The sequence below is a fragment of the Callithrix jacchus genome, chromosome 2 (genome assembly GCF_049354715.1).
Source record: "Callithrix jacchus isolate 240 chromosome 2, calJac240_pri, whole genome shotgun sequence".
Taxonomy (NCBI): domain Eukaryota; kingdom Metazoa; phylum Chordata; class Mammalia; order Primates; family Cebidae; genus Callithrix; species Callithrix jacchus.
Window position 1 is genome coordinate 81,039,646 of NC_133503.1, and position 12,592 is coordinate 81,052,237.

General features: G+C 37.4%; 1 long non-coding RNA gene across 1 annotated transcript; it reads right to left on the reverse strand.

Annotated features, from left to right (window-relative positions):
- Positions 1-4,394: 4,394 nt before the first annotated feature.
- LOC128931328 (uncharacterized) lies at positions 4,395-7,570 on the reverse strand. The gene is made up of 3 exons (XR_008479535.2): positions 7,433-7,570; positions 6,855-6,951; positions 4,395-4,465 (listed from the first exon to the last, which is right to left on the reverse strand). It is a non-coding gene; the product is annotated as an uncharacterized LOC128931328 (long non-coding RNA).
- Positions 7,571-12,592: the final 5,022 nt, after the last annotated feature.

Here is a 12,592-nt window from a genome sequence, read left to right on the forward strand (position 1 = left end):
CTGTCTAAAAATAAAAAATAATAAAAATAATTAATAAATAGTGGAAGTATATCTTTAGAATAAATACCAGGAGAATTTCACAGTCAATTAAAAACCTTGATAGATGTAGACAAACTGCCCTCCAAATACCCGTATTCATTTCTGTTTCCATTAATACTTTCAACCAATACAAAATATTTTAACTTGTATATTTTTCTCTTTTATTATATTTTAAATTTTATATCTTTAATTTTCCTAGTGAAAAAAATTATTATTTTTTAAGTCTGTTAATTCACAGGGTAGAATGTCTTTGCATTTGTTATTTCATTTGTATTTTGTTCTGTAAATTATCTGTTTATATCTGCACATTTTTCTCTTTGGTTGTCTTTTTCTTATTCATTTATAGCTTTTAAAAAGTATTTTTGACATTTTTAAGATACATAATATATTTTAATCCTTCATTATACATATTACATATTTTTTCTTCATTTATTTTGTAACTGTTAACTTTGTTTATGGTCTATTTGATATATAAAATTTATATTTACATACAGCAACATCTGTCAGTCTTTTGCCTTATGCCTTCTGCAAGCCCTGTCAAATTTTTCTTCCTCATTCAAACAATTCTCTCCACCCTTCTTTCTGTCATTCTTGCCTAAGGCACTATTTTCTCTTGCCAAGACCACTGCAATAGCCTCATAAATGATCTGCCAGTTTCCACTCTTGCCTCTCCACAATTCATTGTCCACACCTTTCTTATTAAAAAATGTTTATGGGATATTACTTTGTTTAAAATTATTTAATCGATTCACATTTCATTTAGGATAAAATCCAAACTTCTTGCTCCAGTTTACCTTCTTACTCTAACTTACTCTATTTTACAGATCCTAAATGAGACTTCATCTTAGATGGGTACTATGCTTCAGCTACCTAAGTATTTACATTTCACAAATAAGCTAAATTTAATCTTAGCTATGGGCTTTGTACTAATTAATTTTCCTTAATAGAAAGTGTTCCTTCCAACTCTTTGAAGGACTTGCTCCTTCTTGCCATTCAAATATCAATTAAGTTTAATGTTTTCAGAGAAAATTTTTAGTGAGAAATAGCCGAAGTCACTCTTGGTCATCATATCAAACCACATCATATGTCACCACAACACACATTTCACTATTTGATTCTCTTTTTTCCCAGTTAGTTGTTGGCTGAATGATCAGTCTACTTATTTTATATATATCTAGCCATCTACCTATCCATTTATCTATTTCTCTTTCTATCTACCTACTTATGTATCCATCCACCCATCCATCCATCCATCCATCCACCTGTCCATTCACCCATCCATTTGTCCATCCATCTATCCATCCATCCATCTCCTCTGTTGGACCTTGTAACTAATATTTTTTAAATGTATTTATTGCCTTTTAAGTAGGGTTTGGGAGAGAGTACAGATACATATATATGATTAATTGTAGGGTGACCATATAATTTATCATCCAAAACAGGACACTTTTGAGGGTAACAAGAATTATCATTATATTGGGACAAGAGGTGAAACCTGGTCTCAGGCATATGATTATCCAATCTAATACCAGCAGTGTCTTTATATAAATTATAGAAGATTTATAAGATTTTAATATCTGGTATGTTTTATATTTCTTTATTCATTATTTAATAAGGCTATTGATTATTCTATTATTTTTCCTGTTGCACTTTACATCAATATTATTAAATTCACATATCTCTACACTGGGATTTTTTTCTTCTTTTACTTTAAGTCATGGGGTACATGTGCAGATCTTGTATACCTATGTATAACAACGTTACATAGGTATTCATATGCCATGGTAGTTTGCTGCCTCCATCCCCCTGTCACCTACGTTAGGTATTTCTGCTAATATTATCCCTCCCCAATCTCTCCATCCCCTGCTATCCCTCCCCTAGTCCCCCACCCTGCAACAGACCCCAGCGTGTGATGTGTCCCTCCCTGTGTCCATATGTTCTCATTGTTCAACACCCACTTATGTGTGGGTGAGAACATGGTGGTGTTTGGTTTTCTGTTCTTGTGTCAGTTTGCTGAGAATGACGGTTTCCAGATTCATCCATGTCCTACAAAGGAAATGAACTCATCCTTTTTTGTGGCTGCATAGTATTCCATTGTATATATGTGCCACATTTTCTTTATCCACTCTGTCTTTAATGGGCATTTGGGTTGGTTCCAAGTCTTTTCTATGTTAAACAATGCCACAATGAACATATGTGTGCATGCATCTTTATAATAGATCAATGTATAATCCTTTGGGTGTATACCCAGTAATGGGATTGCTGGGTCAAATGGTATTTCTATTTCTAGATCCTTGAGGAATCATCACACTGTCTTCCACAATGGTTGAACTAATTTACACTCCCACCAACAGTGTAAAAGCATTCCTATGTCTCCACATCCTCTCTAGCATCTGTTGTCTCCAGATTATTTAATGATTGCCATTCTAACTGGCATGAGATGGTATCTCAATGTGGTTTGGATTTGCATGTCTCTCATGACCGGTGATGTTGAGCATTTTTTCATATGTTTGTTGGCTGCATAAATGTCTTCATTTGAAAAGTGTCTGTTCATATCTTTTGCCCACTTTTTTGATGGGATTGTTTGTTTTTTTCTTGTAAATTTGTTTAGTTCTTTGTAGATTCTGGACATTAGCCCTTTGTCAGATGGGTAGATTGCAAAAATTTTTTCCCATTCTGTTGGTTGCTGGTTCACTCTAATGATTTGTTTCTTTTGCTGTGCAGAAGCTCTTGAGTTTAATTAGATCCCATTTGTCAATTTTGGGTTTTGTTGCAATTGCTGTTGGTGTTTTAGTCATGAAGTCCTGGCTTATGCCTATGTCCTAAATTGTATTGCGTAGGTTTTCTTCTAGGGTTTTTATCGTATTATGTCTTAGGCTTAAATCTTTAATCCATCTGGAGTTAATTTTTGTATAAGGTGTAAGGAAGGGGTCCAGTTTTAGCTTTATGCATATGGCTAGCCAGTTTTTCCACTGCCATTTATTAAACAGGGAATCCTTTCCCCATTGCTAGTTTTTGTCAGGTTTGTCCAAGATCAGATGGTTGTAGATGTGTGGCATTACTTATGAGGCCTCTGTTCTGTTCCATTGGTTTATATCTCTGTTTTGGTACCAGTTACTGAGTTACATTTGGAGCAGAAATAACACTGTTCAGGAATATGATGTATGACATTGGTTTGAAAGGACATTTTTAAGAAACATATATCCTCATTTCATTAAAAAAAATCTTTCAGAACATTTGATGTTTCCTTCACATGTGCTCATATAATTTTAAACCTTTTTTTAATAATCATTTTATATTTTGTCATGCTGATGTAAATGGGATTTTTTTTTCTATCTTTTTTGCAGTTTTTTTTTATGACAGGGTCTCACTTTGTCACCCAGCTTGGAGTGCAGTAGTGCAGTCACAGCTCAATGCACCCTTAACGTCCCTGGTTCATGTGATCCTCCCACCTCAGCCTCTCAAGTAGCTGGGACTATAGGCACATGCCACCATGCCTGACTAATTTTTATATGTTCTGTAGAGATAGAGTTTTACCATATTGCTCAGGCAATGGTCTTGAACTCCTGGGCTCAAGCAATCTCCCTGCCTTGGCCTCCCAAAGTGCTGGGATTCTAGGCATGAGCCACTGTACCCAGCACTCCACTTTGTTTTTGTACCTATTATTATTGGTGTGTAGGAAAGCTCTCTGTTTTCTTTCATAGCCATTTAAAGCCCTAGTTCAGATTTTTTTTTCTTTTATTTCCCTGTTATTTGTGCAGGAAATATATTTGTGCTTACAGTGAAAGATGACATTTTTCAAAAATGTCCACAGTAGCATCTCCCATCACAAATGCTCTTCTAGATGTGACCCTGCCACTCTTTCACCAAGAGTCATCTTCCATTGAATCTGGGCTTAGTGACTCACTTGTAGCCGAGAGAATGCAGCAGCAGGGTTGCTGTGTGACATCTGAGGCTGTTCAGCTCCTGCCTAGTTCTCTAGAACACTCCCCCTCTAGGTGCTCCCTTTTGGAAGTGCTCCTCAGAATGCAGATGGCATGCTGTGAGAGGCCCAAGCCACTTGGAGAGGCCTCATGTAGGTGCTCTGGTTTATTTGCATCTGGTGTTCTAGTTGTCCTTGCTAGATGTGGCACCAGACATGGGAGTCTTCTTTAAGCCTCTAGATGATCCCAACCCCAGTCACCAGCTCTGTTCCTAGCTGAGGCCCCAGACCTTGAGGGGAAGACATTGGTCATTTCCACTGGGTCCTGTCTAAATTTCTGATGCTCTGAATTTTTGAGTAGCTTGGAGTACTTTACACAACAGTAAGTAAATGGAACACTTATAAATCAGTTCAAAGAATAAGGAGTCATAATACCTCTGCCATCGGTTACCCTTAAGAACTTCATCATATCCAGTAAGCTTTCTTGGGCTTAAGTTTCCTTATCTGTAAAGGAGTACAGTGTTATTTGACCTTCCAAAACCACAGAGGATTGGTGAGAATCAAGGAGAAAATAATATGAAAGCACTTCGTGAAAATGGATGTGAAATAAATAAATAAGAAGAGATGCGTAAACATAAAGACTCTCTTTTGAGTCAATTATATGCATAATTTTCTAAATCAAATAGGCTTAATGATTCCCTAGGTAGAGCTGGCCCCACACTGTAGGAAAAGTGATCCTGGCCCCTCGGAACATAATCTATATTTCCAAAACATGAAAAGAACTCTCCACTGTTGATAAATGACTGAAATTCCTTCTGAGAAAGGCAAGATTTCTGTGGTTCCATTCAGAATTGAAGAAATCCATATATCTCAGACATGACCTTAAGTAAAACTAAAACTGCTAGAGAGTATCTCACCCTTGTTGAGGTTTTTCTTTACAATCTAAGGTCACCACATTAAAAATAATTGAAACCTCTTGTTGAGACAGCTGCTTACTGTGTTACTCCAAGGCAAACCAAGGCATTGGCCAAAATGGCTTAAGTCTCCAATGTGAAATGCCAGAACCATTAGTGATCAAGCCAAGCTCATCAATTTCCATGCAACCCAAGTAAATCAGAGCTAGATAAGAAAGTGTTTGACCTCTGCAAGGGCACTGAGAGAGATCTCCCTCTAAGTATTTCCACTCTGTTTTCATGTGAGTCTAAGAAAGAAAAGTGTTGATGCAGAAAGTATAAAAATTTGAGCATCCTGATTTATGCCTAGGCTGTTCTCAAACCCAATACCTGCTCACTCTCTTTTTGACACTATTAATTCTCCTCTATTTAAAACAATTTGAGCATCCCTTTCAGTTGTCTGTTTTCTTTAAGAATTTTATAGCTGCAAGTAGCCAAATGAACAGGATTTAGTGCCTAAAGACAGTATGATCTACTTACTGGAAAGAACTCAAATCTTATTATGCAGTTAACAGCATTAACTTCATCTGTCTACTTTCAGAAACCCAGAAATGGAGTAAACAGGGATAATGGTATTTATTTCCTCATGTTATTGTGAGGATTAAATGGTCTTTCATGTCTGGGGGAACAAAGTCATGTTAACATCTTTATCCCAATTTCCCTGACTCAGATCCTCTTCAAACATTGCTGCCGAACATCCCAACACCCTCCTTCCTCATTCCCCACTCCCTCTAGGCATTTCTGGAATGTCCCATGTGTTTTCACACATGCCCACATGGGGATCTCAGCCCTTATAAAATGTGGAGTAAAAGAGTTCCTTCAACTTTTGCTTCAACCTTTAGCCCATAGGCTTCAGGCTGGAGATTAGACGTAATTTTCTCTATAATCCTATTTTTTTCTCCCTCCCAATATACATTTCTGTTCAAATTTATAACTTAACTACCTTTTACCTGTATGCAAATAAACTCATAAAATAGACTCAGGAATCACTATCTTCTAGTTCCTAGGCTTACCTAGACCCTGAATTCTGATGCAGGCTGACTGGGGCACCTGGCACATAAAAATCTCTCCATTTCAAGATCTAATTTTGCCTTCAAAGAGACTCAGTGGCATATCCAAAATCACAGAGTCAGGATTCCAACTCAGGCCTTGTGACACCGTAGAACCTCTTCTGTATGCAACAGTTGGAGTTAGACCCTGGAGCTAGATTGCCATCTTCAAAGCTGGGATCAGTGCTTTCTCATCACTGATATTGGACCAAGTCTACTAACGGACAGAAGACTCAAAGTCTATTTTGTGGCTTAGCCTGGTTGTTTCCCTCCATGATTCAGACCTATAAAGATCATTCTGCAAAATCTGTGATGCCTTCCTACTCAGTATGAAAAATCACATCTTTAATTTTCACCCTTGGCAAATACTTGAGTGTGCTTTTCTTGAGTAAATAATAGTTATTTGTGTTTAATTTCTATTGTGTAATCAAAATTTCGATGTATGGGCTGAGTCACAGCTTAAATTAAACCTGCCTCATAAGGATTTTGTATTCAACATTTTTTTCTTTTAAACTTTTTTAAATATCCTGGAATAATTCTTGGAGAACATTTTCAGAGACAGCTAGGTAGTGCTGTCACACACATACATACAGAAACATCCAGTGATTTTTAGTTTTTCTACCAAAGGACCAGCCTACTTGGCATCCAGATTCACATACAAGTGACATGCAGTGAGTGTTCATGTAAGTCAGCTGAGATAGCCCAGCCAGCTTATTCCTATGAACCACCCCATACAATTCAGAAAACCAGTAAGTTGAACATCAATATAGCATTGATTTCCAGCCAAGAAACTTATAACTCTTTTTTGTGTAGTCTAAAGAGATCAGCTAAAATGATCCCTTCGAGCCCCTAATGAGGGAGGCTTGCAGGCCACAGCCAAACATTTTCTACCTCTTTGGAGGGGCTGGCCTGGAGACTCAGAAAACTATCTGAAGCTCTTGACTTTGTCCTGTTGATTCTTGAAGAGGTAGGGAAGTCATAACATATTCTGTGTAAAAAGAAAGGGGATTCAGTTAACGGGAACATCATTTAACTATGTATTTTAACCAAGATTGTCATGATTAGATATGTTTGCTGGAAAATGTCTCCAAAAGAATCCCTTTCTGTTCTTCCTCATTGTCTTTATTTAGATTTCACTTCACTTCTGTGTCTTTTTATACCTCTTGGGCAGGAATTTAAACAACATTGAAACTTGTATCAAAAACCATAACTACCAGACTGGCTTGCTAACCCTGAACCAAATAAATATTTATTTAAAACATAGGCTAAATGAAAGAATTTGTTTTCCTCTTTCTTTTTAAAATTCTAATGAATAGGTTTGAAATGGAATGACCATTTTCCCCCTTAATTGAGAACACCACAAAGTATTCTCAGAAATGAAGTGAACAAAATTGATGATTTTTAAAATTCCAAAGTCTACAATCAAAGGGAGAGATTTGGGGTCACTACCTGGAAGATGTATTTTGTACCTGAGATGTTGGGCAGATGATGAAGCTTTCTGTAGCTATGTCTCATTTCTCACTCATCTTACCCCTTAATTTCAGGAAGTTGATTATTGAAACTTGGGCCGACCTCTGTATTCTCCATGGCACCCATGACTTGTGAAGTCTAGAAAGTCCTTGGAATGGGTAGGAAACCATTAGCCAATCAAATCATTGTTCTGTGCACTCCTATTAGCTCCTGAAACTTACAAAGCAAATTAGCTACTGCTCCAGCTTTCCAAAAGAGAGAGAGGACAAAAAAAAAGTCTGATTTTCAAAAGGTATTATAGATACGCACTTTCTCTTAAGCTTAAGCTTGGGTTATTTAAAATAATTACTGTAACACCTGTACTTTGCTTTCTCTGAGGAGACCTTAATTTCTGTACCAGGCAAAAATAAACCCAAAGAATACTTTGCACACTGAAAATGAGACCCTCAATTCAGCTTGACATTTTCATTAGCACTTAAATGAATGAGAGCCTAGCAGCTCACATTAGAATCTTATCCTCTCAGCTAAATGTGACAGGTTACTCCTGGCACTTTGGAGGACAATTGTTTCTTCTCACCCCGTCTCTATACACCAAAAGTCCCGCTGTTATCACCCATGTTGATTTTAGCTCAATTCGTACTAGAGATAAAGATTTTATTTTAAAGTTTAAAAAAAGATTTTAATTTTAAAGTTCAATCTTTAATGATTAACTTAATCTGTAGCACAACCTCATGAGGGAGGTTCTGTTACTTTCACTTCACACGAGAAGAAAGTAGAGGCATAGTGTTTTAAATTCCCTGACTCTGTAGCCTCTGTGTTGGCCTGATTTGTTTACTGCCGTTTTCTCAAAATCTGGCATGTTTGGCACATAATAGGCACTCAGTAAATACCTGCAGACTAAAATATACATGCAAGCATGAATGAATAAATGCACAAACAACCCCAAGGCCACATAGCCAACTAGGACCTAGGCAGCTATCTACCCCTGTCTGTGTTTTTGGGGACCTCTGTACACAGATAATTCAGGTGATTTGCCTGCACTGTGACCTCAGTCTACTCAAGAGGAAGACATGACTACCTGCTCATTGTCATAACCTTTGTGAAATCACCAACCAAGGCAGGACCAGATTTAGGATCCCCTAGGGTTGTCATAGCTACTTGTTTGGGTTTGTTATGAACAATCTGGTGAAGGCAAAGAAGTAGGTTATATAATGGAATCTGATAGAACTCTTTTTTTTTTTTTTGAGACAGAGTCTCTCCCTGTCACCAGGCTGGAGTGTAGTGGCTTGATTTCTGCTCACTGCAACCTCCACCTCCTGGGTTCAGGTGATTCTCCTGCCTCAGCCTTCTGAGTAGCTGGGACTGCAGGTGCCCACCACCACACCCAGCTAATTTTTGTATTTCTAGTAGAGACGAGGTTTCACCATGTTGACCAGGGTGGTCCCCATCTCTTTACCTGGTGATCTGCTTGCCTTGGGCCTCCCAAAGTTCTGGGATTATAGGCATGAGCCACCGCACCCAGCCAAGAAATCTGATAGAACTCTTAACTGCCCAACACTTACCCTCTCTCTGCTCCAGTTCCATCATCTGGAAAATAGAAGTAATTATATTTACCTCAGGAGGGGATTGTGAGGATTAAATTTTAAAATGTAAACAAAACACCTAGCATCAAAGTCTTGTATGTAGTGGGCATTCAGTAATAGTTTACCTTTTCCTCCACCCGTGGAACCTGAAGTTCTGTCCCCATTTTTGAATAGGCAACACAATGCTATGCTCTCTTCTTTTCAAGCACAGTGGAGAGGGAAAAAGCCTGAACAAGAAGATTCACCCTAGGGCATAGAGGATGAAAATATATTCAATTTGTACTGACTGTTCTCCTGCAGGTAAAACATTCCCTTGAAGATATTTCAGTGTGTGCTAAATACTCTGAGATAATTCTGGCATTTGTGGATATGGAATAAATGCCAAATTGACTGAGGTGTTGTGGCTGCTGAAACAAAGCCTAAGTAAATAGTATGAAACACTGTGGGTAAGGTGTAGCTGTTGTGAGGTTAGGGAGGCAGGCTTTTCAGAATCTTTATTAAGAGAAGTAGGGATTAGAATTAAGCAATACTAAGGACTCAGATTTTAAGAAAATTTGTTTTTAAAAACATGTACCTATGAAGCTGAAAGTATCTTTTACAGAAAAAAAGGAGTGGCTTCCAAAATGGGATTGAAATGCCTTTCAGTGTTTTCCTTGAATGCAACATCAGATCTCTTTTGGGACTGAAAAGGAAGGGAGGCATTGGGGAAAGAAGCAAAGTGGGGATCAGTGAGGCAGGCCTTAGGAAGCTCACTGGAAGAGTGGAGGCAACTGTGTCACTGCCTTTTCACCCCAGCTGAGACTTGCAGTGGAAAGTATTTTTGAAGGTAAGCTTTAATTTAAAAAAAAAAAAAAGAAGGAAGGAAGGAAAGGAGTGAGGGAGTGAGGGAAGAAGGAGGGTCGGACGGGAGGAAGGAGGGAAGGAAGAAGGAAGAGGGAAAGAAGAAAGGAAGGAGGGAAGGAAGGAAGGAAAGAAGCAAGGAAGGAAGGAAGGAAGGGGAAGGGGAGAGAAGGGAATGAAAGGAAGGAAATAAATGCCTGTTAAAGCACCTGCAGAGGAGTCCTGAGAGCCTGAGCTCAGAAGCTGCTTACAGTGTGTTTTTCTGCTACCAGCATGATGAAGTACATTCAGAAGAAAATGTTACATCCCACACAAGACACTCAGCCAGAACTGAAGCAAAGTTCCCTAGACTGTGAAAGAAGCTCTCCCTCTTTTTCTTGTTTCCTTTCCTACTGTCACCCAAAAATTTAGCACCATTGCTTCACTTCTGTAAAATGTCTTAGAGATTTGAACAATGGAAGGAAGGCCTTTAATAAGATGTTTCCCTTAAAACAAGAGGTGATAAAGCCAGATTTAGGAATGGGAGTTTAAAGATAAGGCTAATATGAAGTCCATTTGTCTTCTCTCTTTCTGCCCCTTGTAGGTCCATAGTGAGTGACCATATGAGGACGGATGTTGGCTGTGTTTGTATCTCATTTCCATGGCTAATTCACATGTCTTCCTTTTGTCTGTCATCTTCTTTTATTCTTGTCTTTATTTATCTTTCTTCTTATTCCTGCTACTTTAATTTCCATTCCATTGAATTCTATTCCCATCTTCTCTCCTTTCTTTTTTCTCTTACTAATATGTTCATACAAGAATTTCTGAGAATGACAGGTTTAGAGATACCCCTTCTTCACCTGCCAATATTAACTACAAGAGATTTTTATTTTATAGTTTATTTAAAATAATATTTCTCTGAAAACTTTCTTAAAAACTGGAATGCTCTTTGAGATAATTTGATGCAGATTGGGATGTAGCAAAATCAGAGCTGTGTTTCTGAGGCAGGAGAATAGGGCCAGGAGGCAGGGAACCTAAGGACTTCCTAAATCTAAATCAAATGGAAACACATCAGCTATGACAGGAAATATCTTCTTCATTTACATAAGGCATACACCAAATAAATGACTTTGCAACTTCACTTTAGCCTCTTCATTTAAATAGGACATGTACCAGGTAACCAATGGAAGCCTCTAGAAGGTATTTAAATCCCAGAAAATTCTAGAACTGGGCTCTTGAGCCCCTATGCTCAGACCTGCTCCCACCCTGTGGAGTGTACTTTCATTTTTAATAAATCTCTGCTTTTGTTGCTTTATTCTTTCCTTGCTTCGTTGGTGTGTTTTTGTCCAATTCTTTGTTCAAAATGCCAAGAACCTGGACACCCTCCACTGGTAACATTTCCCAGCACTGAAGATCTTGGTAGATCCTAGACAAAGTAAAATATGTTTGCCTTTGGTTAGAATAACCTACCATAATAACTCAAGGGAATATTGCAGTATAATTTATAAGTGACCTAAATGTTTTCTGTGTGGACCATAGCAGCTAAATTATGAACCCTGAACCTTCATAATATGATTATCAACCTTAATAAGAATTCTAAGTGTAACTTTGTACTTGTTGACCAACCTCTTCTGGTCCCCTCTCTCTCCTACCCTCCTCAGCCTCTGGTAGCCACTGTTATACTTTCTCCTTCCAGGAAATAAACTTTTTTAGATTCTACATATGAGTGAAATTATTTGATGTTCATTTTTCTGTACCTGGCTTATTTCACTTCACATTGTGTCCTCCAGGTTCATCCTGAATGTACCATTCACCTATCAATGGGTGTTTAGGTTACAGTTAGAAAGGAAGAGTTAGTTCTAGTGTTCTAGTACACAGAAGGCTGACTATAGCAAAGAACAATGTAGTATATGTTTCAAGATAGGTAGAAGAGATTGTTAATGTTATCTCCACTAAGAAATGATAAATGTTTAGGGTAAGAGATATGATTATTACTCTGATTTCATCATTAAACAACATATACATGCATTGAAACAACATACTGTATCCCATAAATATGTGTAATTGTTATGTGTCTATTGAAAAATAAACATTGATTTCAACAGAAAAAGTTCTAAAGATCTTTCTGTTACTCCTGTCTCAGTCCTGGGTGCCTAACTCAACTTCAAATTATTCATTCATGGTTAATCCAACACTTCCTATTATCAGCACTCACTTCTTCTATAACAGATTTAGGAAGTGACAGTGATGCAAAATTCTTAACATGGTCAATGTAATATAATTACAGGTCTAAAATGAATTATTTTATAGTCAGAGTAACTATCTTTAGGAATCATACCTTTTTTTCTTATCTAATAACAGTTTTGGCTTCTTTTTTCTACCCATCCTGACTTGTTCATTTATTTCATAAACATCAAATGTGACAATATCTAGGCATTTAATGTTTATGGAATAAATGAATGAATAAATGCCTACAACAGCTACATGCTGGGCATTAGAAACACAGGAAGTGAACAGATTGACATGGCTAGGTCATCCCAAAGCTTAACATTTATTTTTTCTTTGAGTGCCTTGATTTTCACCAGCCCTCAATGACTGCAATGAAAAAAAAAAAATAGCTAATTTCTTGACATGAATATTGATACTTTCAAACACAGCAATACTAGACTCCCCAATTTTAAAAAAATCCTTTTTTAAGGCTGAAACAGTTTAGTTTGGTTCTTAAGAGTATACCTTGAATTCAACAATTTACCAAGC